The sequence below is a fragment of the Thamnophis sirtalis genome, unplaced genomic scaffold (assembly GCF_051295495.1).
Source record: "Thamnophis sirtalis isolate CommonGarterSnake01/CBP01778 unplaced genomic scaffold, rThaSir2_p1.2 scaffold_1, whole genome shotgun sequence".
NCBI classification, from domain to species: Eukaryota; Metazoa; Chordata; class Lepidosauria; order Squamata; family Natricidae; genus Thamnophis; species Thamnophis sirtalis.
This window is the reverse complement of record NW_028261381.1, coordinates 53760519-53788446: the sequence shown is the minus strand read 5'-3', so window position 1 is coordinate 53788446 and position 27928 is coordinate 53760519.

Below are 27928 nucleotides of genomic sequence, written 5' to 3'. Positions count from 1 at the left end.
CTGCAGAAACAGTTAGCAATTCTCTTAATAATATGAGCTCTGGGTGTCTCAAAAGCAGTTGTCTAATTGCTTTTTACTCTGACGTGCAAAAAGTAACAGAAAAAATAGCAGAAATCATGACAATCCATTTAACATTGTTTTTGACTCATGCATTTGTCATATGTATGAAGAGACAAGAACAAAGTTTGTGTGACAAGGCCAGTGCTTTCACTTGAACTGTGAGAAATAAAGCATTTGCCTTTTGGGTTATAGCTGAAAATGTCAGAAAGGAGATGTAAATTAATGCATTATTTTCCTGACTTTACCATGTCATTCATCCATTTCACTTTTTCCATGAACCCCATTACTGCTTCAAAATGTGTGTGTCATTTGAATATCCATCTTTATTCAAGCATTCACTTACTGAGCATTAGCTAAAATGGGGAAGAGATGTAGCCTATGCTCAAAACAACAATCTAAAGCCTTGCACAGGTGTATAAATTTCTGCATATTTGTGTGATGCTTGTATAGAGGTTTGCAAATATCAGAAAGGAGGCTGTAAGTCAATTGGCTTGATCATTATGATAAACCTATTTACAGTTTGGGGTTTTTTTGCCTCTATTTATTTTTATTTATTTTGTCAAGCATGTTTAAGATGACAGATATAAGTATAAACATGATTATGAATACAGGAAATGGATATGAATAAGTGGGGACAGTAGGACAGGGACGGTACGGTAGGTACCTTGGTGTGCTTATGCACGCCCCTTACAGACTTCTTGGGAACGGGGTGAAGTCAACAGTAGACAATTTAAGGTTAAAGTTATGGGGTTTGGGGATGAAACCACAGAATTAGGTAATGCATTCCAGGCATTGACCACTCTGTGATATTTTCTGCAACCGAGTTTGGAGTGGTTTATCTTAAGTTTGTATCTATTGTGTGCTCATGTATTGTTGCAGTTGAAGCTGAAGTAGTCATTGACAGGTAGGACATTGTAGCAGATAATTTTATGTACTACGCTCAGGCCAAACCAAAGGTGGCGTAGTTCTAAGTTTTCTAAGCCCAAAATTTCAAGCCTAGTAGTATAAGGTATTCTGTTGTGAGCAGAAGAGCAGAAGAGTGGAGACTCACTCGATTGTATTAATGTCTGATATGCAGTGTGGGTTCCAGACAGATGAGCTGTATCCGAGAATAGGAATATAATATAGACTTTGGTAGCCTGGGTTTTTCATATAGGTGTTTATGGGCGTCTCCCAGATTACTTGCAAAGATTGCTAACAATCACATGGATTCACAGAAAACTGAAAATATCCTTTGCATTCAACTTTCATCCATTGCAGCCACATATACAATAGATACAGTCCCATCATTTAGAGGAGGGGTCTCCAAACTTGGCAACTTTTAAGATTTGTGCACTTCAACTCCCAGAATTCATCAGGTAGCCATGCTGGGAGTTGAAGTCCATAAGTCTTAAAATTGCTCCAAACTCCAAGTTTGGAGACCCCTGATTTATAATAACAATAGCAATAACACTTAGATGTATATACCGCTTCTCAGTGCTTTTATAGCTCCCTCTAAGTTGTTTATAGAGTCAGCATATTGTCCCCAACAATCTGGGTCCTCATTTTACCAACCTCAGAAGAATGGAAGGTTAAGTCAACCTTGAGCCTGGTGAGATTCGAACTGCCAAATTGCAGGCAGCCAGCAGTCAGCAAGAAGTAGCCTGCAGTACTGCATTCTAACCACTGCACCACCATGACTCTTTCCTCTAGTAGCAAAGATACAGGAGTAAGTAGTCGAGTAGCAGGGCAAAAAAAAATGTAATGACACACAGCCCCTAATAATTTCAGAGACCATAAGAAACAATTTAGTCTTTGGCAACTCAGAAGGGGGATGCCAACATCTCTCTCCATTTACCTCACAACTATATCATTTTTGCATTTGTTGTTACAGATACACAAACTTCTGAATGAACTCAGAAGAGAAATGTTCTATCCACTGCCTCCTGCCTTTTTAGCTTGATATCTATATTTAAGGCATCCATCTAAGCCATCCCAAATGCCTGAAAAACTCCTATACTCCATGAGCTAGCCTGAGCAATATCAGGGTATCAAACAAAGTCTAATCTTCAATTTCATTTTAATTTTAAGCAATGAGAATTTGGTGCCCATTTTTAGCAAGGCAAAAAAAAGCTGTGAGACATAAAGACTTTCTGCAGATTTCAAAGATCAATTTCAACCAAAGAGCAGAAAGTGGGGAAACAGTTCGCAGCGCTGAGAATAGAGACACATCCTGACAAGCTTATGCCCAGAAGGGGAATGTACTTGCTTTTCTTCTTCTTTCGCACACTTGAGTAATAAGCATGCCAGTATCAAGGTGAGGTGTGAGAAGACATGCCATCTGCCTTCTCTTCCAAGGTTCCACATTTCTCCCTAGCTCTCTCCATTGATCAGAGCTTAATAATGGTTTTGTTCCTACTCTAGAGAAGCTGTTAAGTGAGCAATTTCCTTCTTCGCCCAGAAAAAATCAGACTCTGTGTTCCCTATCTGGAGCCAGCAGCAACAACCAATGAAAGATTCATAATAGACTGTTAAAGCCAGGAGTGCAAACCACTGTAATCAGTTAGCTTGGCTTGACTGGTAATATTCCACATTCTGTAAAATTATAGTTAAGCATTCTCATTCTGTGCCAGTAATATTCCTGAACAAGCATCCAATTAATTGCTCCAGAGATGAAAGGACCTGGTATGTACAAGCTATGAGGAAGTTAATTCAAATAAATACTTGCATTTTTTTTAGATAGGGTTCCAAAACAACTAAAAATTGGCTAGAAAAACCTAAAATTCTCAAGAGAGACCACCATTTTGAATCCAACATCATTCTTTCCTTGCTTGCTGGAAATATAAAAGAGAGGGAAGAAGATTGCAGGAAGCCATAATAAAATCTAATGAGGTTTAATGGAGTAAACTCTTACTGGGATTCTGATATGAGAATCCTCCTACATTACCATTTTTTTTCTAATGACTATCACAAGTAATTGGGAAGAAAAAAGGTATGACCAATAGGAATCTGCTCGTCCTTTGGATGGCAGAAAAAGGCATGTGTCTCGGACTTTAGCTGCCTTCAGTCTATTAACTGAGCAACAGAAGCAGCTGCACAAATGCACTTTCATATTGTTTTACACACTTTTGAAGCCCTACATGGCTACGTAGGTGCTGAGATATTGTTCCAACTGAAGGTATTCTCCTGCAACTTTTGATCTGCCCAATACATACATGCTGAAAACACTTACTAGTGGCTTCCTATTATCATAAGTGAGAAATCCTAGAGATGTTGCACCTACACTTTGGAATAGGCTTCCCAGACACACATTCCTAAATTTAATCATTCCTTACACTTCTGTCTTTCTGCAATCTGTTAAAAATTGAGCCTTTGAGGGATAAATTGACATTGGTAGTTGTAGATTTCTGCTTGCAAAGTGGTTTGTGTTATGTTGTTGTCAATGTTCCCTCTAATTTTTTTCAGTGTGAGCGGAAAAGTATAGTGTTTGAGCGGCACAGTTTCATGCCTGAGCACCTAAGAGAGCCACAGTTTGAACTGCTGTCACGTCTGCTGGACATTTGCGCAACATACCAAGCGTCAAGCGCCGATTGCTAGCGAGGTTTCAGCCTGATGAATGCCAGGCATGAAAAGTGCCACTCAAAGACTATACTTTTCCGCTCACCCTGAAAAAAAAAAGGCTCTCTGCTCAGCTTTTAGATTGTTAGACTGGCTAGAGAGAGACATGGCACCAACAGGGTCCTGGCCTGGGTCCTGGCATTTTGCAGGCAACCTGTCCTCTCACATTCCTTTGGAATGCAACCCATCACATGTGAATTAGATTTTGCCAATTATCCTATTAAAAGATAACGCTATTATTCTAAAATACAACTAACTCGATATTAAAAACTGTAAATATGTAATGCTGATAAATAATAGCAGTAATTGTTATTTAGTATGATTAAAATCAGTATTGATATATCAATATAATATCTATCGAAATTGACAATATACACTAAAATAACAATACAAATATATAATGTGGAATATAAATGTAATAAATATAATATATAAATGCAACATAAATGTAATAAAATAATTTATCATGAAACTCTCCCCCTTTAAAGTAGTAAGATCAATTAAATAGTCTAGCAAGTTTGGACAATATGCTATATGTTATGTTACTTAAGAATATATATACCTCAGAATCAGATACAACATCCACATCATTTCCAACTGAGTCAATAAAATCATATGCCATGCCAAAACTATTTTAAATAAAGATATGAAATTAATCAAGTATTGCATTTATTTTTCAAAATGAATGTACAATTTTTTTATTATTTAAGTTTTGTACCCTATATTTTCTAACTAACGTTAACTTTAAAAAGACGTTACATCAGACTACAATACAAGTAATTAAATGAAGACTAAAATAAGTGTTTTGGCATATTGAGCTTTTTATATTTCTTTCTTATATTGCTTCCTTAGTTGAGAACTTGCTCCTCAGCTTACTTACGCATTAACTGTTTGTTGCTTTTATGGTTTATTCATTCACTGCTCCATCTTCAGTTTTTTTCACAGGGGGCAGGGCTTCCTTCCTCCCTCCCTTCCTTCCTTCCCTCCCTCCCTCCCTCCCTCCACTCCTTTGGCCACCAATTTTGATCCAATTCTCTCTCTCTCTCTCTCTCTCTCTCTCACACACACACACACACACACACACACACACGTTCTTTGTGGGGGGGTTAATTACTCCGCCTCACTGCACAAAGTCGGCTCAGCATGTGTTCGGCCCCCACTTACGCCGAATCAAATCCACGGCCGGCGGGACCAGGGGGTTGCATTTCAAAGCCGCCAGTCCTCTTGCTTCTTCTCTTTCACCAGCAAAGCTCCCGCTGGCGCCTCTGCCCATGGCAGTGGTGCCATTCCCTCCACGCGGAGCCCCTGAGCTGGCTCCCGCGTTATCCCTCCCCCTTCCTCCTCTGCCATGCTTTTGAGGCCGCGGGAGCTAGTAGGAAAGCGGCGGAGGTGGAGGCGGCGGCAGGGGTAACCCAGAGCCCAGCTGAGGTGGAGTCAGCTGGGCTCTGGGTTACCCTTGCCGTCGCCTCCACCTCCGCCGCTTTCCTACTAGCTCCCGCGGCCTCAAAAGCACGGCAGAGGAGGAAGGGGGAGGGATAACGCGTGGAGGGAGAGGCACCACTGCCATGGGCCGGGAAGCCAGCGGGAGCTTTGCTGGTGAAGGAGAAGAAGCAAGAGGACTGGCGGCTCATCAAAACAAGACTGGGGAGGTCCTTTGCGGGAGGCCAGTTCTAGCCGCCTGCAAAGGACTTCCCCACGTTTGCTTTGGTAGAAATCTCTGCGCAGCAGTTAGAAACTTCTGCGCGGGGATTTCTTTCCATGTGCGCGGCCGCGCACGCGCGCACCTTAGAGGGAACAGTGGTTTTTGTCCCTATTTATTTCCTATTGGGGATATTTTTATTGCATTGCAGGTTTATTGTAAACCAGCAAGACTCCCTTACTGTCTATGGGGAGAAATCCAACAAATAAATAAGAGTTCAAGCCTTTTTTCCTTCTATTTCTAGAACAGTTCTCTTCTTTCAGTTTTAGGAACCCCATTAATCCTTCCCACAAGAAGCCACAGGATGGATGAGAGGTTGATGGGAGAGACAGTCTTGTAAAAATCCAGTTCCAAAATCAGTGACAATCAATGCTTTGAAGTACAGCTGGAAACAAACCAGGAATCAGTGCAATGCCAGATCATTTTCCAATATAAAGTTCATATGCTTTCTTGAACAAGAAGAAAAAACAACAGGAAAAAGGCAGTTTCACTTTTTACTACCAGTAGTTGTCTGTCTTCATCATACCTGATAATTTTTCTAAAGATAAGTAACATGCCTGAGGTTCACAAATGTAATGTTGATGAAAAAAAGTTTATCACAGTGAGCTCACAGTGGTTATTGGCTGTCATTCTACAGTGTTGTTATTGAATGTCCATCTTAGATTTATCCAGATTTGTCTCTTCCACCAACCAATATCCCCAACGAGAGAGCTTTTTACTAGGGTAGGTGAAATGACAATATCCATCACTCACACCTGGATCCAAATGCTGGCAACTCATCTCCTTCTAGAATCTAGATGAATTTCTTCTGCTGACATTTTCAGTCTTGTCACAAAAGGAGGACTGAGGACTAGTCCCTGATGTCACCATTCAGACTTTTACCATCCACCTTCCTTTCATCCATAAATGACGGTGAAGATAGCTGAATTATGTCTCTCAAAGACCCTCTCAACTGGGTTGCAATAATTTTACCTCATCACTTGAAAAGACTGGGATCACAAACATAACATTTTACTTGGTTAGCCTTAACCTTAAATTTTTTATTTGGAGTTTCATGTATTATTTGAAACTAAGCCATTTAGTTAGCTTATGGTAAGTAACAGGATTTAAAACTTTGTTTATAAGGGGATAAGTTCCTTTTTTATGACCAGAACACTCAAAACAATTTGAGTTTTGTTCTATATGGAATCCAGAACGCCCTAATCATGTTCCAACAAATCATCAACTTTAAATGTTTGGAGAGAACATTCAAGGGGGTTGTTTATTCTGAGCTCAAAATGAAAATATTTTTCCATTTTTATGTAGACTCTTAAATAGCTACTTCATTGAAATATTTTTGGAACGTTCTTAACATTTGCTGAAGCAAATCAGAGTGTGTAATTTTTGCGTATACCCTTGGACCTGCTCCAAATATGTATCAGAGTCTCTCACTCTTGCACAAAATTATTTCTGAGCTCATGAGATTAACTGAATAGTGTGCAAGCAAATCTCTTGGAAATATAATTGCCGGGCTACATCAAACATCAGCCTGCACTTTCTCTCTCATTAATTTCCACATCATTTTGTCTTGCTATTCACATCATCATCTAATGTGATTCCCCTAACACTATAAACTATGTTCCAGTCCAGCTAAGGCTTTCAGACTTTACATGGAAGAAGATTGAAGCAAATCAAACATATTATTGCAATTAAGAATCTCTTGGGATATTTCTCATGTTTTCTTGCTCTTTCAACATTCAATGTGCTTAGCTGGAAAAATGAAGCTCATCTTGTAGGGGGGAAAGGTCTAGAATCAGAACTGGTTCACATATTATTTTCTTTTTTTGTACATGTAGCTTACATATAAAACCTATGTTTAATATGTCAGCCCTACCATTAGACAGTGGGGTAGCTGTATCAGACTGCCTATTTGACCTGTCATGAAAGAAGAGTGAAATATGGTTATATGGTTTATTATAGTTAAATTTTAGAGAAAGGAAATGGTGTCATATCTGCATTAAGGCCAAATGATGTGACATTCTTTAGCTACTATGTTTGGCTTTAGATGTTTTAGTTCATTCCTGTGTACATTAGGATCTTGAGTCATAGAATTCATGGAAGTTACTTAATGGAGTATGGAAAATAAAATGTTTAGGTTCCCAAGTACCTCTCCATCCATTAGGTTTATGTCAACCAGAAGCAAATGATTTTAGCATTAAGAACACCAACATTTCACAGTTTAAATCAAAAAAATATTTTTCTGCACTCTACTTGAAACACTCCCATCATCATCTGGTAGGTGTCTGCTCTTAAAAACTGCCACCTTATTGTCACAATGCTCTCTTCCACCAAATAATGAAATCCATTTTATTTATTATACAATATTATTAATTGGGGAGTGGGGTGTAGATTTTTCTGTTCTATTTAAAAAAGCATTATAGATTTTCTTCCTCTTTTTTCTATCTTTTTTCAGGTGCTTAAGAAATGATATTATATAAATTATATACTTCATAATTTGTGTGCAAAGAGTTGGACTTTATCTGATTCTTTAGCAATACGCTAAAGAAAAAGGTAGTGGAGGAAAAAAGCAACAACCTGGGTTTTATATTCTTTCTTTTTTTTAATTATTTTTATTTTTTTATTACACAGACAACAATGGGAAAGGGAGAAGATGGGGAAAGAAAAAAAAGGGGGGGAGGGGAAACCCATCTTCACATACAATATGTCATTTGATCACAGGTGCATATACATCCCGTATCTCTCTGTTGTATATTTAATAAACACCACAATAAACTAGGGTTTAAAAAAAAAAAAAAAAAAAAAAAAAACAAAAAAAAAAAGTAAAACAAGAAAAAAAAGGGTGGGGGTGGAGGGGGAGGCCAAAAAAAAAAAGTCCAAAAAGGGGGGGGGGAGGAAAAAAAAGCCATCATCACATGCAGCATGTCGTTTGGTTACGGTTGTTTTAACATCTACATCTTCAAATAATATTTACCATCTCAGATATTTCCTCTAATGTAACTAAAGGCCTCATTTTCCTTCTACAACATATATTCAGTTAACATTAGCATTGTTTTCCCCCAGAGAATATACTTCTATTCATTGTTAACCTTGCATTTCATACCTTCAAACAGAGATCTTATTCCTTCATTGTTCAACAAGTCATCGCTGCCTATATACAGGGCGGGGCATAACCTTTTCCTAGGGGGTCACAGCAAGATCGACAGCAGTTTACAACTTCCGCGACACCTCATTTTAAAGCCCATAAAAAACTGAATTGAATGAGCTATTAAATGTTAAATTTGCTTTAAGAATGGCTGGAAAATTCGATTCGGAAGAACAAAGGATCATTGACAGAATAAAATGCATTGCCTTTCGAGAGGCTCGCGATGCTGGAGCGACGTTTATCAATCGAAAATGGATTGCAAACAAATTGAAACGTCATCCGGATTGGGTTACTGATAATTGGAACAAAACAGCCCAAGAATGTTTCACAAAATTTGGAGAAGGGCGTCCTCTGCAACTGTCCCAAGAAAGCAAAGCCATCATTGCAACTGGCAGTCGCAAACAACGAAAAGGAAACCGAAAAGTGGCCCAAGAAATCCTTCAAATTCGTGGAAAACGAGTTGATCAAAGGACAATCGGCCGATATCGAGAACGAGAAGGTTTGAAGCCATTCCACGTCATTTGCAAACCATTGAAAACTCAAACACACGTTCAAGATCGGCTTTGGTTGTGCGATTGGTTGTCTGAATGGACCGAGGAAGATTTTCTTCATTTGGCGCCATCTGACGAATTCTTCGTTTATGCCATTCGAAAACCGAATTTCCAGAACGATCGAATTTGGGCTAAAGACGTCGACGACATCGCCAAACATGAACGATATCGACAAATCGTTCGCAATCCGACTTGCATCGGGATTTTCGCCATTTTCACAGCCAAGAAACTGCATTGGGTTTTGAAGGATAAAGGGGAATCCTGGGATGGCAGTTATTTCCGTGAGAAAATTTTATTGGAGAATGTCATTCCATTTCTCAGTGATCCAGACAATGTCTTGGTGGTTGGTGAGGCTGTCTTTCTTCATGACAAAGCTCCTTGCATGCGTGCAAATGCGACTCAGCAATTGTTAAAGGAAAACAATGTCGAATTTTGGGGCAATGACGTCTGGCCGGGAAATTCGCCAGATCTCAATCCGGCAGAGAACATTGGGGCCATAATTAAGGATGAAGTGGAAGCTCTGATGATTCAGGAGCAAGGTCAAAATCGATATTCGGTTGAAACTTTGAGAATGAATTTGGAAACTGTGTTGAAAAATCTGGAAAATCGAACGGAACTGTTTGAAGATTTGTTGTGTTCTTATCCACCTCGTTTGAATGCTGTTTGAAGGGCTAATGGTGGTCATACTGACTATTAAATCATGTCAATAAACTCAGTTTTTGATGGGCTTTCGAATGGTGTATGAATTATTTGTGTTGTTATTACAAGTGTTGCTGTGACCCCCTAGGAAAAGGTTATGCCCCGCCCTGTATACCAGTTTTCATTTGTTCCCCTATTAGAATTGCCTTATCAGCAGTGAAATATCATTATAGTAAGTTCTTAACCTTATACATTATATCACCAGACCTTATATTAGTACTTCCTTATATCATTGTTAAATTATTTCACAGCATAATTATATCATCATTTACTTTTTCCAACTAAGGCATAAGTATATCATTTTTCATTTCCAAAATTTTGTTTTTTTTCCCTTAGCCATTGATAAAACAAGTCCCATATCTTATAAAATTGTTCATCCTCTTGCTCTCTAATTTCAAATGTCAATTTACTCATTTCGGCACAGTCCATTATTTTCCGAATAACTTCTTCCTCTTTTGGTATTGTTTCATTTTTCCAGTTTTTTGCAAATACAATTCTGGCTGCTGTTAACACGTTTACAATCAAATATTTTAAGTCTTTGTTGTAGGTTTCTGGTAAAATTCCCAATAAAAAGACCTCTGGTTTAAAGTCTATTTGTTTGTGTATCATTTTCTCCAACCACATGTGGATTTTAGTCCAGTATCTTTTGGCTTCAGTGCAAGTCCACCACATGTGGTAGTATGAGCCAGGTATCTGGTGGCATTTCCAACACTTTTCTGATTTATTCTTGAACATTCTTGCGATTCTGGTCGGGGGTAGATGCCACCTGTAAAACATCTTATACAAGTTTTCTCTATATGCAGTAGACATTGTCATTTTGTAATTTTGAGACCACAATTTCTGCCAATTCTCTAAATCAATCCCATACTTAAAAAATTTTCCCCAAGCAATCATAGTTTCTTTAACTTGTTCTTCATGCAATTTAAACTCCAATAAATATCCATATAGTTTTTTAATTACTTTTTCATCAGTACCTGTTAGAATTTTGTCTAGCTCAGTCATTTTATTATAGAGACCTTTAGTTTTTCTATCTTCGTTATATCTAGATTGTATCTGTACATATGAATACCAGTTCATTTCCATCCCTTCTTGCTTCAACTCTTGGCTAGATTTGAGCTCACCCTTTGTATTCAATAATTCTGTATATCTAACTGTTTGTTCCTTTTTATGTATTATCGGATACGAGAATGCTTCAATTGTTGATGTCCAGACTGGAATTTTTAAATAATGTAATTTTTTAATCTTTTCCCAATTTAACAACAACGCCTCCCTTATATAATGTCTTCTAAAGTAACCATGTGGTTTAGTTCCCTTATACCATAAGAAAGCATGCCATCCCAACAGCAAATCGTGACCTTCTACGTTCAGTAATCTAGAGTTTTTTAATAATATCCACTCCTTAATTCACATCAGATTTGCTGCCTGATAGTATAGCTCCCAATCGGGTAACCCAAAACCTCCTCTTAGTCTAACATCTTGTAGTAATTTAAGTTTTATTCTAGCTTTTTTCCCTTGCCAAATAAATTTCAAAACTATTTTATTTAAATCTAGAAAAAAATCCTTACCCAGTCTGATTGGGATTGTCTGAAACAGATATAGAATTCTAGGTAAAATATTCATTTTAATTGTGGAGATTCTTCCCATCATTGATAGATGCAAGTTTTCCCATTTCTCCAAATCGATTGCTATTTGTCGTTTTAATCTGATATAATTATCCTCTTTAAGAGTGCTACATCTAGGTGATAAATGTATCCCCAAATATTTAATCTTACTTGTGTTTTGAATCTGCAACATTTCTGACAACTGTTCCTTTTGTGTAGCTGGGATATTCTTTGTCATGATCTTTGTTTTATCTTTGTTTATTTTCAAGCCTGCTACTTCTCCATATTCCTCTATTCTTTCTAACAATTTGAGTGCGGTTTCTAATGGATCTTCAAGAATAAAAACTAAGTCGTCTGCGAACGCTTGCAATTTATACTCTTCTCTCTTAATTTTCATTCCTCTTATTTCTTCTTCTTCTCTGATCTTTCTATTTAAGACCTCTAGTGTTAGGACAAAGAGTAGCGGTGATAATGGGCAGCCTTGTCTTGTACCTCTCTTTATTTCAATCGGTTCTGTTAGTTCTCCATTTACCATTATCTTTGCTGCTTGTTTCTGGTATATCATTCGTATAGTTTGGGTGAATTTCTTGCCAAAGTTCATCTGCTCCAGTTGCAAAAACATAAACTGCCAATTCACATTATCAAAGGCCTTCTGCGCATCGAGGAACATCAGTGCCAATTGTTTTTCTGGGTGGGCCTCATAGTATTCCAAGGTATTCAAAATTATTCTCATATTGTCTTTGATTTGTCTTTTAGGTAAAAAGCCATTTTGATCTGAATGGATGAAGCCATTTAAGTATTTTTTAAGTCTCTCAGCTAGTATAGATGCAAATAGCTTGTAATCTGAATTTAATAAAGAAATTGGTCTATAATTCTTGATTTGTGTTAAATCAGTCTCTTCCTTGGGTAGTAATGTGGTATACGCTTCTGACCATGACTTCGGTATTTGGTTCTCAGTCATCACTTCATTCATGACCTGTAGGAGTGGGAGGGTCAATATTTCTTCAAATGTTCTGTAGAATTCCACGGGTAGGCCATCTGGTCCTGGGGCTTTCCCATTATTTTGTTTTTTAAGTGCCTCTGTTAACTCCATCATTGTTATTTTACTTTCTAACATTGTTCTAGTTTCATCTGGTACCTGGGGGAGATTGGCATCTTGTAGATACTTTTTGACTCGTCCCTCCTCCACCTTCTCTTGTTCATAGAGTTTAACGTAGTAGTCGTGTATAATATATTTTTTTTGGTATTTCCATACTGAATTTCTCCTTGTTTATCTCTTAGTTGAAATATTTTCTTTGTTTCTCTCTCTTTTTTCAACTTATATGCCAACCACCTGCCTGGTTTGTTCGCATTTTCAAAATAATTCTGTTTGGCACCTCTAATTTTTTGTACCAGTTCTTCCTTTTCTAATAGGTCCATTTTGTGTTTAATTATGTCCATTTTTATTTTAACATCTTTTTTTTGTGGTGCTCTCTGTAGATCTCTTTCAAGTATTTTATAGTCATTGTCTAGCGCTTTATGCATTTGTCTTTTCTTTGAGTTTCTCTTCCTTGTATAGTCTATTGTCAAACCTCTGATAACAGCCTTCATTGTATCCCAGAGATTCTGCAACGACGTATCTTCTTTCCTATTTTCTTTAAGGAAAAGGACTAGCTCTTTTTCCATTTTTTGTACAAACTCTTTTTCTTTCAATATAGTGTTATTTAGTGTCCATCTAGATCTTGCCCTTTGGCCTTTCCATTTAGTTAAAATTGGATTGTGGTCCGCCCAGGTACTTGCTTCAATCTCAATTTCTTTTATGTTGGAGCTCAACTCCGCTGAGACCCATATCATATCTATTCTGGAGAATGAAGAATGTCTATTTGAGTAGAAGGTATATTGTTCTTTTTTAGCATTTCTTTCTCTCCATATATCTTTTAGATTTAGTTCATCTGTCATCCTAAAAAAAGATTTCAGCAGGAGCTTCCTATTTGATTTTTTTGTTTTATGTGTTTTATAGTCCATATTTTGATTCACAATGCCATTAAAGTCTCCCATCATACAAATATCAGCATAGTCTAGTTCCAAAACTTTTTTGTGTAGTTTTTTGTAAAATTCATCTTGTTTTTCATTGGGGGCGTAGATTCCAATTAGGAGTGTCTTTTTGGTATCCATAATTTCCACCATCAAAATTCTTCCCTCTTCCTCTGCGTAGACTACTTTTATTGGGATATTGCCTTTAATATAAAAGACCACTCCTCTTTTCTTGCAATTTGCCAATGATGAAAACATTTTCCCAAGCTTTGGTTGAGTTAGTAAATGTTCATATTTCTTTTGTTCTATAGCAATAGCAGTAGACTTATATACCGCTTCATAGGGCTTTCAGCCCTCTCTAAGCGGTTTTACAGAGAGTCAGCATATTGCCCCCAATAATCTGGGTCCTCATTTTACCCACCTCGGAAGGATGGAAGGCTGAGTCAACCCTGAGCCGGTGGGATTTGAACCGCTGAACTGCTGATCTAGCAGTAGCTTGCAGTGCTGCATTTAACCACTGCGCCACCTTGGCTCTTTTGAATATGTACTTCTTGCAGACAGATTATATCAAGTTGTAATTTCTCTAATTTATGGAATACTTTCTTCCTTTTAGTTGCTGAATTAAGTCCATTAATGTTAATTGTGATCATTTTTCTTTCTTCCATGTTTATACTTTATATACAGGATTTATCGCTCTAGTAGATCTATGTTCTCGTTTTTCTTTGCGGCTCCCATTCCCTGTCTCCCATTCTTTCTCACTTCCACCTACTGCTCCTTCTATTTTTTCAGTCGCGGTTGCAGGTGGTTCCAGTATTTGTATCACTGCATCGTCTTTCCCTGCTTTCTCCGCCGTTTCTCTAAAGTATTCTTCGTAGAAAGCTTCTGCCTTCTCAGTTGTATCTATCCTGTATCTTTGTCCTTGCCAAGTACATAGTAAACCTTCCGGTATGAGCCATCTGTAGTTAACACCTTTTTTTATCAATACTTTAGTCAGAAATTGATATTCTCTTCTCCTCTCTCTCACCTCTCTTGGAATTTGTTTGAGTACTACAATCTCCTTACCTTTATATTCTAATTTTCTATCTCTCATTTTCTGTAAGATTTGTGATTTAATTGTTTTCTTAGTAAATCTTACATGTACTTCCCTTGGAAGAGCATTTCTCATTGCATATCTTGTGTATACACTAAAAGTCTCATCAATTGTTTCTTTTATTTGGTCCTGGGACATCCCCAGAACATCTATCAAAATATTTGAAATTATCTGAACTAAGTCCTCTCCTTTTTCTTCTTCTATGCTTTGAAATCTTAAAAAAAATTCAGACCTGTCCATCTCCCATCTTAGTATTCCACTGCTCTCTCTTTCTACATCACTTAGTCTGATCTCTAGCTTTTCAGTTTTCTTCTCTCCTTCTTGAATCTTATTTTCAATTTTTTGAATCCTATTTTCGTATTTCAGCATCCAGTTGTGTATACTTTCTACTTTTCCTTCCATATTATCAACTTTTTGCACTATGCTTTGGTTTTGTTGTTCCATTGCCTCCATTTTTTTTACAAGGGTATCGTTTCCTGCTTGCATCTTCTGCATCATTTGTATAAGTGTTTCAAAGTTGGCTTCCTTCTCTTTTTCCTGATGGGACATCGTCTGTGTTGTCCTCTGGCCTCCCGCAGGTGAGGGGGCAGGGGTTGATGTAAAGCCAGAGGCAGCTGCTTTTCTACTCATAGCCAATTAGAGGATGGAGAGTTATAAGTATGGTGGATTAAGTATGTAAAGTACACAGAGGAGGGGGGGAGATAGGAAAAGGGGGGAGAAGAGAAAGGGAAGGAAAAGGGAGAAGGGAGAGAAAAAGGAAGGAAAGAAAAAGGAACTTTTTTTTGTTTCAAAGATGAAAGGAATGCAGTAAGAGTACAATAAAATATATATATATAAATAAAAGAATATGAAATAGTAAAAAAGAAAAAAAAAGACACCCCCCCTCCAAAAAGGGAAGAAGAGGTGCTTCAGCTACAAGTGAGAAAAGAAAAAAGCAGAAAAAATGTAAATAGTCAAGAGGTGATCCAAAGGTTAAAAAGAATAATCAAAACAGAAAAGGAAAAAAAATGTAAAAGATCAAAAGGTCGATGGTGATGCTCAAAAAAGAAAAACTCAATGTCGATGTCTCCACAGCAGATAATATGAAAATGGTGTTGGGAGATGAAAGGATGCCAACAAGCTAAAACAAATGATTTTTTCCGGACTCTTTTTTCCCCCCCTAAGAGTCTCTCCAAGGTCACACTCAGCTTTGCTGTTTTATCTAACAGGTTCCCAGCTGCGTAAATACGTAAATCAAATGCATTACAGGGGGGATTTTAATAACAAAGTTCAAGTCCACAAGATGGCAGTGTTGGCTTGTAATTTGTAGTTTATAGCTTGTTTTAGTCCGTTCCGTGGCGTTTGTTAATTACTAATTGTTAAAAAAAAACATCAAAAGGGCTAGGAGGTAACGAAGAAAAACAAACAAAAAAAGAAACCAGATCTTCAAAGCACTTTAAGTTTAAAATTTAGTGCCCCATTAGATTCGAAGTTAAAGGTATCGACAAAAAAAGAAGGAACGCAAAAAGCTGATTTAAATTACAGGAAAGTCCAGCCCGGCTTCCAGGAATTAAAAAAAAGGAACAGAAAAATAAACTTCCAAATGGCAAACATTTATCACCGCCGCTTTTCTCACTTATCAGCCTTATTTTAAACTAAGTTTCCAAATTTAGAGTGTTCTCTTTCCAAAAGAAAAAAGGATTTAAAATTCATACCAAACGACATGTCCATATCCAGCTCTCTGTCTGGGCTATTGCAGTTGCAGTCAGCCGAGCTGATCCGGAAGTCACTGGATTAGGAAGGCTTTCCTTAGGTTCCCAGAGATTTTGCGAACATCTCTGGGACCACTGGAGTTCCTCCCACGTCACTGTCTCTACGGGACAGCTTAGATTCAAACGAATCGTCCAAAAAAGACCCCGGTATAGATGGTCATTCAGGAATAGCCTGAAGGTCCGTCTTCTCACTGCTAAGCCCCGCCTTCTTCCCTGGGTTTTATATTCTTAAATTGACCATTTATCTAAAACCAGCTATTCTGAGATTTGAGATTTTGAGATTTTATTAATATTTGTAGGCCGCCCTTTTCCCTGAGGGGACTCAGGGCGGCTCACATAAAATCAGGGAGGGGGGATACAAACATTGACATAAAGACATATAATAAAATAGTAAGCAACATACACTCATCATTCGGGAGGGGCGGCTATCCTTGTCCCCAGGCCTGACGGGCTAGCCAGTTCTTAAGGGCTGTGCGGAAGGCCTGGACGGTGGAGAGGGTACGAATCTCCATGGGGAGCTCGTTCCAAAGGGTCGGGGCTACTACTGAGAAGGCCCTCCTCCTTGTAGTTGCCAGCCGGCACTGGCTGGCCGATGGGATACGGAGGAGGCCTAATCTATGAGATCTTATTGGTCGCAGGGAGGTGATTGGCAGAAGGCGGTCTCTCAAGTATCCAGATCCACTACCATGCAGGGCTTTATGGGGGACTAATAACACCTTGAAGCGCATCCGGAGATCGACAGGTAGCCAGCGCAGCTCGCGGAGGATGGGTGTTATGTGGGTGAACCGAGGTGCACCCACAATCACTCGCGCGGCCGCGTTCTGTACTAGCTGAAGTCGCCGGATGCTCTTCAAGGGCAGCCCCATGTAGAGCACATTGCAGTATTCCAGCCTAGAGGTCACAAGGGCCCGAGTGACTGTTGTGAGAGCCTCCCGATTCAGGTAGGGTCGCAACTGGCGCACCAGGCGAACCTGGGCGAATGCCCCCCTGGTCACAGCTGTCAAGTGGTGGTCAAACGATAGCTGTGGATCCAGGAGGACTCCCAAGTTGCGAACCCTCTCTGAGGGGTATAGAATTTGACCCCCCAGCCTGAGTGATGGAATATTGATCGAATCTTTGGGAGGGAAACACAACAGCCACTCGGTCTTTTCTGGGTTGAGCACAAGCTTGTTAACCCTCATCCAGTCCATAACGGCTTCAAGGCCTCGGTTCATCACGTCTGCCGCTTCATTGAGTTGGCACGGGGCGGACAGATACAACTGGGTATCGTCCGCATATTGATGGTATCTGATCCCGTGCCTGCGGATGATCTCTCCCAGCGGTTTCATGTAGATGTTGAATAGTAGGGGGGATAAGACTGAACCCTGAGGCACCCCATATGTTAGGGGCCTAGGGGACGATCTCTGCCCCCCCACTAACACCGACTGCGACCTGTCCGAGAGGTAGGAGGAGAACCACCGCAACACGGTGCCTCCCACTCCCACCTCCCGCAGTCGTCGCAGAAGGATACCATGGTCGATGGTATCGAAAGCCGCTGAGAGGTCAAGGAGGACCAGGATGGAGGAATGTCCTCCATCTCTGGCTCTCCAGAGATCATCGGTCAATGCGACCAAAGCGGTTTCTGTGCTGTAACCGGGTCTGAAGCCTGACTGGAAGGGGTCGAGATAGTTTGCTTCCTCCAAGGACCGTTGGAGCTGGAAGGCCACCACCTTCTCAACAACCTTCCCAAGAAAGGGAAGGTTGGAGACTGGGCGATAGTTATTAAGAACAGCTGGATCCAGAGATGGTTTCTTTAGGAGGGGTCTCACCACCGCCGCTTTCAGTGCGGCGGGGAAGTTCCCCTCCCGAAGTGAGGCGGTAACAACCGCTTGGATCCAGCCTCGTGTCACCTCACTGCTGTTAGTGACCAGCCATGAGGGACACGGGTCCAGTACACAGGTGGAGGCACTTACAGCCCTCATGGCCTTGTCCACATCCCCGGGGGTAACATCCTGAAACTCAACCCAGAGATGTTCTACTTGATCCTCCTGTGCCTCGGCTGGAACTGCGGGGATGGAGTCCAAGTCCGACCGAAACCGAGCAATTTTGTCCGCTAAGAATTGGGCATAATCCTCAGCTCTGCCCTGCAAGGGTTCCCCCGCTTCCCTTTTGTTCAATAGGGAGCGGGTTATCCTAAACAGGGCGGCTGGGCGGGACTCAGCGGACGCAACCAAGGTGGCTATATGAGATCTTTTTGCTGCCCTAAGTGCCCTGGTGTATTCCTTGGTGCAGGTGGTTACCATTGCTCGGTTCGATTCGGACTTATCGGACCTCCATCGGTGCTCTAGGCATCTCCTCCGGCGCTTCATCTCCCGGAGTTCCTCGGTGAACCAAGGAGGTCTCCGGGATCCGTCGCCTCGGAGGGGCCGTAGTGGCGCAATCCGGTCGAGGGCCTCCGATGCTGCCGAGTGCCAAGCAGCAACCAGAGTCTCTACCGGACTGTGGGCGAAAGTATCAGGAATAACCCCAAGCTCCGTCTGGAACCTTAACGGTTCCATAAGTCGCCTGGGGCGGAACCACCTGGTCGGTTCCTCCTCCCTACAGTGGGGGTTTGGTCTCCGGAAGTCGAGCCTCAGTAGGCAATGGTCTGACCAAGACAGGGGTATGATGTCGTTACCCCTCAGACCAAGATCACAAATCCACTGCTCCGAGAGAAATACGAGGTCGAGCATGTGCCCCACCGAATGGGTTGGGCCCCGAATTACTTGGGTCAAGCCCATGGCTGTCATGGAAGCCATGAACTCCTGCGCCCCATCAGAGTTTTCACCGAGCGACGGCAAATTAAAGTCCCCTAGGACCATCAACCTAGGGAACTCAATTGCCAGCTCGGCTACCGACTCGAGGAGCGAGGGGAGGGCTGCTGCAACGCTGTTGGGAGGCAGGTACGTTAACAGCAGACCCACTTGACCCTTGAGGTCCAACTTTATCAGCAGAGACTCACACCCGACAAGCTCCGGAGCAGGGACCCTACGAGGAACTAACGACTCCCGGATAACAATGGCCACACCCCCACCCCTTACCTGGGCTCTCGGCTGGTGTAGCACCTGAAATCCTTCTGGGCACAGCTCTACAAGGGGGACTCCTCCCTCTGGGCCCAGCCAGGTTTCAGTAATACATGCCAGGTCTGCCCTCTCGTCTAGAATTAAGTCCCGGACGAGAGGAGCTTTGTGTACAACAGACCTGGCATTTAGCGACAACAGCCTGAGTCCAGGGTCCTGATCACTTGCGCCATCTGTTCTCGGAGTGGGACTCATAGGGCCGGAAGGAGGGATCTCTGTAATGTAGCGAACCCTCCTTCCCCGGTAATGGCCTGCCCTAAAGTCCCCGCCGTATCTGCCCCTCCCTGTTACGACCGTAATACCCCGACCCTCTCCCATGTCTCTGGTCCCCCCAACCACCCCCATGGCCCCCGCATCTCCCGGCAGGTCCTCCGAATCACACATACTCATGCACTCCCCCAAACAGTCCCCACGTAAGAGTTAAAAACACAAAATTTACAACAATATGATAATAAAAAGTGGGACATTCATTCATCTCATACGTATCTCATGCATATCCCATACAAAGAAGGAAGAGAAAGATGAAAGAAAAGAAGGAAACTAAAAAATAGTTGCGCAGTTGTTTAAAATTTCAGGTGCGAGTTCAGATGGCAAATTGGCTCTTAATATTCAAAGTTAAAGTAGCTAGGGACCAGTTATAGTTCAGATGGAATATGCGGGGGAGTGTCTTGTTGCCCCTCTCTTCTTTTGCAAATTTGCTGGTCAAAAGGTCCTGTGGGGGTTCAGTGTAAGGACACAATACTGCCGTCGTCTGTCCACCCGCAACCCAGGTCCAAGATTTCTTTCTGGGGGTAAAACCAGTATAATAGTGATGGTAACAGTCAAAGCTAAGAAAGACAGGATCACAGGCCCTAAATATATGGGTGAGGGAAGTCAAACAGTCAAAGTCCAGAGTGGCAGGAAGCCAATGTTGGTAAAAAAGGTAGCGTTGAAACCAATGTTGGTGGAAAAGGCAGCGTTGGAGAAGAGGGCAGCGTTGGTAAAAGAAACAGTGCTGGTGGGGGGGGCTATATTGCTGAAAAAAGCAGCGATAATAACAAAAGCAGTGTTGGTAAAGAAGACAGCGTTGGTGTAAGAAACAGCTCTGTTGAAAAAAGCAGCATCGATGGAGGAGCTGAGCCAGATATAGGGGGGGGGGCATCCGGAAAAGGCACAGCCAGCCGCCCGGTTCGCCTAATCCGAAGAGAAGCCCTGTTTGAATCCCCCAGTTCTAAAAAATGGCAATAGTTGATCAATACAGTCACTGTAAGCTCACCAAGTTGTAACGATTGTAAAGAAAGAGTTAAGGAATCCCACGGCTGCTGAAGCCGCCGCAAAGCGCTTTCAATCGCCTTCGCCGCCACCATAAAGCCGCCACTCCCGCCGCCGAGAACGCCAAGCCACGCCGGAGAATCCGAAGCCCTAGACCAACGAAAGGCATCGGCTCCCCTCAGCTTTTGGCCCGCACACGTCCCCCGAATCTCCATCATCCTGGGGGACCTTCTCAAGAGCGTTAAAAAGCCGGTTTCAAGGGCTCCCAGCGCTTTTTCGCCAGATCGTTCTAAAGCGAAAAAGCCCTGGCCGCCATTCCGATTCTTCGCACATGCGCGGATCCGGAAGTCACTGGATTAGGAAGGCTTTCCTTAGGTTCCCAGAGATTTTGCGAACATCTCTGGGACCACTGGAGTTCCTCCCACGTCACTGTCTCTACGGGACAGCTTAGATTCAAACGAATCGTCCAAAAAAGACCCCGGTATAGATGGTCATTCAGGAATAGCCTGAAGGTCCGTCTTCTCACTGCTAAGCCCCGCCTTCTTCCCTGGGTTTTATATTCTTAAATTGACCATTTATCTAAAACCAGCTATTCTATCCCCTTCTACCTACCAAGTTCCTATCAGAGTTGAACTTTATTCCAATGGCTATTCATCTGGGGATGTCCAAGGATAAATTACACTCATTTAAGTGGCGGGGGGAAGCAATAGATGTCTTTTAGACAAGTCATAAACTGTAAATAAAGTACAAAAACTACAGCAGTAAAACTGATCAAAACACACATCAAGGCACTGTTGCAATTTAAGCAAGGCCAAATCACCTCTGACACATTTTCATCCCCAGAAGGCAGAGATTGTATTCTATTCTCCATATTGCCAGAAAGTGCATGCTTTACTTCGGCAGGTTGGCTAATTCACTGTTGCAACCTGTCCATTTTTCCTAATATGGCCATTCTCTTGTAGCCTAAATCACAGAGACAAAGTTCAGGTCAGCTTCACCTTTCCCATTTCTGGGAAGGAGCTTGCTAGCAACAAGGTAGAGGGGAGAGAATAATTGGGAGAGCAGGTGTCTCTAACTCACCACTTCAAGACATCCTTCACCCAGTCCAGCCAAAGGGGGAATCAACCAGGATGGCATTGTTCAAGATGCAAGACAATATGGCCACTTTGGGAAAGAAGGGCACAGGCTGGAGGCAGGAGGGTTGCAGGCTCGTATAGCAGACCTTCCCAGCAAGGGAATCCACCTCTAGATACAAAGGATGTGATAAATATGTCTATGTAGATTCTCAATCATCTAGGTCACAGGTGTCAAACCTGTGGCATCATGTTGCCGTCATGTGATATATCATGATGTTTTTCCCCTTTGAGCTGGGGTGGGTATGGTCTGCGCATGACACATCTGGCCCATGGACCACCAGTTTGGGGGCCCCTGATCTAGGCCATGTTTGTCCCAAAGGTGCTTTTCCAAAAGGCAACTGTATTTTCTTGGGTTTTTCCCTTGAAAACATTTCGTTTCTCATCCAAGAAGCTTCTTCAGTTCTTCAGAACCTTCTTGCACGAGAAGCAAAACATTTGCAAGGAAAAAACCAAGAAAGCCCAGTTGCCTTTTGGAAAAGCACCTTTGGGACATCTGACAGATATGTTCTCCTGATGTCATCTGAAGCTTGAACTCTGGAGAGCTCTCCATCAAGGCTGTTGCTCAGCCAGCACTCAGGACCTGCTCTCAGAAGCTGTCCTCAATCAGCATCAGCGAGTCTTAGCTCAAGTTTGACTTGAAGGCCCCAAATTGTCAGGTTTCTCAATTAATTTTAAAATTAAAATCCATTAAAATCTGAAGCTGAACTAAATTTGTGCTAATTGCAGCTTCTTATAAGAGGGTGACCTGTGCCAAATTGAAGACAAAACATTTTCCCCCCTTTGAGAACTGCCAGTATAATTTTTTTATTTCTTGCCAGAATTGGAAATAATTTTCAGGCATTGCTGCATCTTCTGAAGAGACAGATTCTGCCAAGTTTCAGATGATTAAGTTCAAAGGTTTTATGTTGCTATTCCACAACAATCAAACCAAATATTGGTGTTCTCATGAAATGAGAAATGCTGCCCTATTAGTTCTCTGCCACAGGGAAAGGGCAAAAAACAATTCTGCTTTATAATAAAATGTGTTTTTATTTCAAAAATGTTATGCTTAGTTGCATAATGTAACAGTCTTCAGTTTCAACTCACTAGAGCAGGGGTGTCAAACTCAATTTCATTGAGGGCTGCATCAGGGTTGTGTTTGACCTCGAGGGGGGCATCCTCAAGGGGGTATGGCCACCATGACATCACTCATATTGGGGGCACCTAATTTAATTTAATTTAATTTAACCTGAGTGCTCAGCCAGTGAAAACGGGCTTTTGGGCCCTGTTTTCGGCCATGACGGCCTCCTGCAGCCCTCTGCCAGTAAAAATGGAGCGGGGGGAACTGCACACCTGAGCTTCATTTTCACTGGCAGATGGCTGCAAGCCATCGCATCTAAAAACAAAGCCTGAGATGGCTGCGTGTGGCCCTTCTGAGCTCCATTCTCACTGGCAGAGGCACCACCAGCCGGTCCTTCACTGTTTCCAGTGAACTGGTGACAAGCTGCGTTAAGACCCTGGTTAAAGATGTGAAGGTAATCAGACACCAGATCAAGTTCTCTAAAGTATCATGTCATTAAAGCCAAGTAGCAACATTCTTTTTGAAAATTCTTGTGCCACACTCCATCAAGTATAGGAGAAGAGGAGGAAGAAACTGGGGCAGAGTCAAGAGAGGACCAAACCTAGAATTTTTATGTTCCTACAAGTGGTCCAAGTCTTACCCCCTTGAATTCCATTGACTCTTATTTAATTTAATGGTCAGCCAATTTAGTACTGACTATTACATGAGTAGATTCTTGTGTACAGGCTTAAGCAATAAATCTTCTTAACTGAGGCTTAAGATATAGTCCTCATTCTATGCACCTGACATCAAGAGGTTTTTAATTCTGTTTTACTCTTAGGTTGACCATTACAACCACAGAAAGCCTAGAAATTCTATCTGAAAGCATTCATAAGCACTGACATTACTGTGTTTAGTAAGCTGCAATTGGCTCGATTCAGATATCACACTAAACCGTCCATTATCGTACCATTATTTTAAAACACAATATATTGAGCCAAACCAAACATACCATGTAATCGATTTAGCATGATGTCTTCCCATCTAATAGATAGTATAAGATTAGGCCTTAAGTCAAGGTCAGTTCTTTCATAGATTATATTAAGGTGATTTCTTGGCAATAATGTAATTGCTATGAACATCTTTCAGAGTTTTTTCATCTTCCCAGTCTAGTCTATATTTCAGAGATTTCCTAATGTTCTCATATCAGGTTGTTTTTTTCAAAGAAATTGGTTGATTGACTGCTTCCACTTGTTTATAAGTTTATGATGATAATTAGACCCACAGTTAGTCCATTAGCATTATTCTCACATAATGGCTAGATGGCTGCCTGGCTTCTCGCTCGATAGAAGCCGGTGAGGAGAAAGAAGATCTAAGAGGAGCCTCCGGAGTCTATTATAATTTTAACAAAAGGTCCTGAAAGGGCTGAAACTCGCGGATTGTGTGAGGATCGGCATTTGAATAACAGCCACCTCCGGTCATTTTCCCAGCTGCGGATCTGTGGGGGCCTAGAGCTGGAGCTGTTTGCACGGCATGGAGGAGAGATGGCGGCACCGTGCTGCTGAACACTGCGTTCTTGCCAATTTCTGATGCCTGCCTTTCTTCCTTGATCGATTCCATCTGAACGGTGAGCAGCGAGCTAGGGGAGCCAGGGGACTTATTCGTTAGCACCATCTAGAACGGAGTTTTTTCGGGATCAGCGGATTCAGCGGCTGGCTTTGTCTACCGCCGCCGTAGTCGTCCTGGATGCCCCCCACCCCCCGTTACCCTGCTCGCCTTCTATTGTCTCTCCTCTCTCCTCTTGCCCCTGCGGGTTCCTGCGGTCCTGGGCGAAAATCTACCAGAAAAATCTACTAGAATTGGTCACTCAGTTGCCTGGTCGTGCTGCTTGGAGCGGAGAAGAAGATGGCGGCGCCATGCTGCTGAGTGCAGCATTAACATCGTCATCATTAACATCATCCACTGCTGAGTCCGAGAGAGGCCTGGACACCCCCCCTTTTTTCCATCGTACTGGCCTTTTTACCATCGTAGCCTTCTTCTGATATTACTCCTTTGCCCCCCCTCCCCTGCTGTCGGCGAGCCGTACCATCTCCCTACCCAGCACTGACTCTCCTCCTCCTTGGCCGGTGACCATCTACTCTGGCCGTAACATCTGTCCTCCCCTTGACCGTCTGCTGCCTGCCATAGCCCCAGATAGTTAGGTAGACTTAAGTAGATATAGGTATAGGCTTAGGTTTAGATATAGATAGATATAGATAGTTAATTAGATTTATAGTTTAGGTATAGTTTAAATATAGGTACCGGGGCAGTGCCATCTGTGGGTGCATTCGGCCTTTGGGCAGGGCTGATAGAGGCCAGGGTTGGGGTTGGGGCTGAGGTTGGTGGTAGAGTTAGTGTTGGGGTTAGGGCTAGGCTACGCCCGGGTTAGGATTAGGATTAGGATTGGTGTAGGGTTAGACTGGGTGAGGTTAGGTTGGGTTAGTGTTAGATTAGGCCTTAGGTTTAGAATTAGGATTAGAATTAGAATTAGAATTAGGATTAGAATTAGGATTAGAATTAGGATTAGAATTAGGATTAGAATTAGAATTAGAATTCGGATTAGAATTAGGATTAGAATTAGGATTAGAATTAGAATTAGGATTAGGATTAGGATTAGAATTAGGATTAGAATTAGGATTAGAATTAGGATTAGAATTAGGATTAGAATTAGGATTAAGGCCAGGGTTGGAGCAGGGCTAGGAGTGATAGATGATGGCAGCCGTAGGGGCCAAGACTTGGCTTTGTGGAAATTGGCGCCCTTTATCCTGTCCTCCGGAGCGGCTCGGGCCAGTCCCAGATGTTGGCCCCCCAGTCTTTGCCTCCCCAGACTTTGGACCTTGTACAACCTTAGGAGAGGGAGAAGAACTACTCTCCGGCACGTGGTCCACTAATCTTTCCTTGGATTTGGAGGGCTTAAGACTGGAAAGCTACTGTTTGTCAATACCGGACCCCTATTCCTTACCCTCTCCGTTAGCAGCCACTTTGCACACCATTGACTCTGGACCTGTGGCCTTGGAAGTTCTTCTGGGGCACAGAGGAGGGGAGAAGAGCGGAGCAGCTCGCCCTCCATCTGCACATCATTGTCTTACATCGCACTAGCGCAGTGCTCCACGAATTTTTAGGAATGTAGTGTGAATGGTATGCCTGGCTGATGTTTGTACCCACCTTTTAAACCTCATATTGTTGTATTTTTTGTGTTTAATTAATATACGTGGGGAATGCATGGATGAGTGGCTGTGTGTGTGTGAGAAGATTGAGAGTACAGCCTGGTGCCTCCTCCACTGAGTGCTATTGCAGAAGTGGTAGGGGGCCGAGGCCTACCTCCCGTCCCAGAATGAGTGATAAAAATCGCCTGTTGGATGGTGCAGAGGCTGTGGGAGGGGTTATGGGGTCTACGGTTGCAGGGGTGGGCCGGAGCATTACGGTCACTATGGGGAGGGGCAGGTACGACGGGAACTTCAGGGCTAGCCATTACCGGGGAAGGAGGGTTCGCTACATCACAGAGATCCCTCCTTCTGGCCCTGCTAGTTCCACTCCAGGGCCAGATGGCGAGAACTGTCAGGGCCTGGTCTCAGGCTGTTGTTGCTAAATGCCAGGTCTGTGGTTCACAAAGCTCCCGTTGTCCGGGACCTAATTTTAGACGAGGGGGCAGACCTGGCATGTATTACTGAAACCTGGCTGGGCCCGGAGGGAGGAGTCCCCCTCATTGAAATGTGCCCAGAAGGATTTCAGTTGCTTCATCAGCCGCGACCCCAGAAAAGGGGTGGGAGAGTGGCTGTCATCGTCTGAAGGTCTTTAGTTCCTCGTAGGATCCCTGCTCCGGAGCTTGTCGGGTGTGAGTCCCTGTTGATGAAGTTGGACCTTGGTGGTCAAGTGGGTTTGTTGCTAACGTACCTACCTCCCAACAGCGTTGCAACAGCCCTCCCCTCGCTCCTCGAGTCAGTAGCCGAGTTGGCGGTAGAGTTCCCCAGGCTTATGGTTCTGGGGGATTTCAACCTGCCTATACTTGGTGAACGCTCTGACGGGGCACAGGAGTTCATGGCTTCCATGACAGCCATGGACTTGACCCAAGTAATTCGGGGTTTGACTCATTCAGCTGGTCACACGCTTGACCTCGTATTTCTTTTGGAGCAGTGGAGATGTGACCTAGAGTTGAAGGGCATTAAAACCTTGCCCTTGTCATGGTCTGATCACTTCCTACTGAGGCTTGACTTTCGGAAACCAATCCCCCACTGTAGGGAGGGGGAACCGATTAGGTGTTCCACCCCAGGCGCCTGATGGACCCTATGGGATTTCAGACGGCGCTTGGAGAAATACCTGACACTATTGTCCACAATCCGGTGGAGTCCTTAGTCGCTGCTTGGAATACAGCGGCGGTGGGGGCTCTAAACCGGATTGCGCCGTTGCGACCTCTCCGAGGCTGTGTATCCAGGAGGGCTCCTTGGTTTACTGAGGAACTCCGGGAGTTGAAGCGCCAAAAGAGACGCCTAGAGCGCCGCTGGAGGGCCAGTAAATCTGAGTCAGACCAAGCACTGATAAGAGCCTTTATCAGAGCCTATCTCGTGGCAATACGGGCGGTGAAATGTTCGCATTTTGCCGCCCTTATTGCATCCGCTGAATCGCGCCCAGCTGCCTTGTTTAGAATAACCCGCTCCCTCTTGAAAGGGAGGGATGCGGATGACCCTTTACAAGGAAGAGCTGAGGAATTTGTTCAGTATTTAATGGATAAAGTCGCTCGGATTCGGACAGACCTGGACTCCAATTGCACGGTACCAGCCGAAGTACCGGGGGAATGTCTTGAGCATACTTTATGGATTGAGTTTCAACTTGCTTCTCCTGAGGAAGTGGACAAGGCCATGGGAGCGGTGAGTGCCTCCACCTGTATACTGGACCCGTGTCCTTCCTGGCTGGTCTCAACCAGCAGGGAGGTGACACGCGGCTGGATCCAGACGAAAGTTAACACCTCTCTCCAGGAGGGAATCTTCCCGCCCCTCCTAAAGGATTGCGGTGGTGAGATCCCTCTTGAAGAAACCGTCTCTGGACCCAGCCATTTTGAGCAACTATCATCCAGTCTCCAACCTTCCATTTGTTGGGAAGGTTGTTGAGAAAGTGGTGGCCTCTCAACTCCGACGGTCCTTGGATGAAACCGATTACCTAGACTC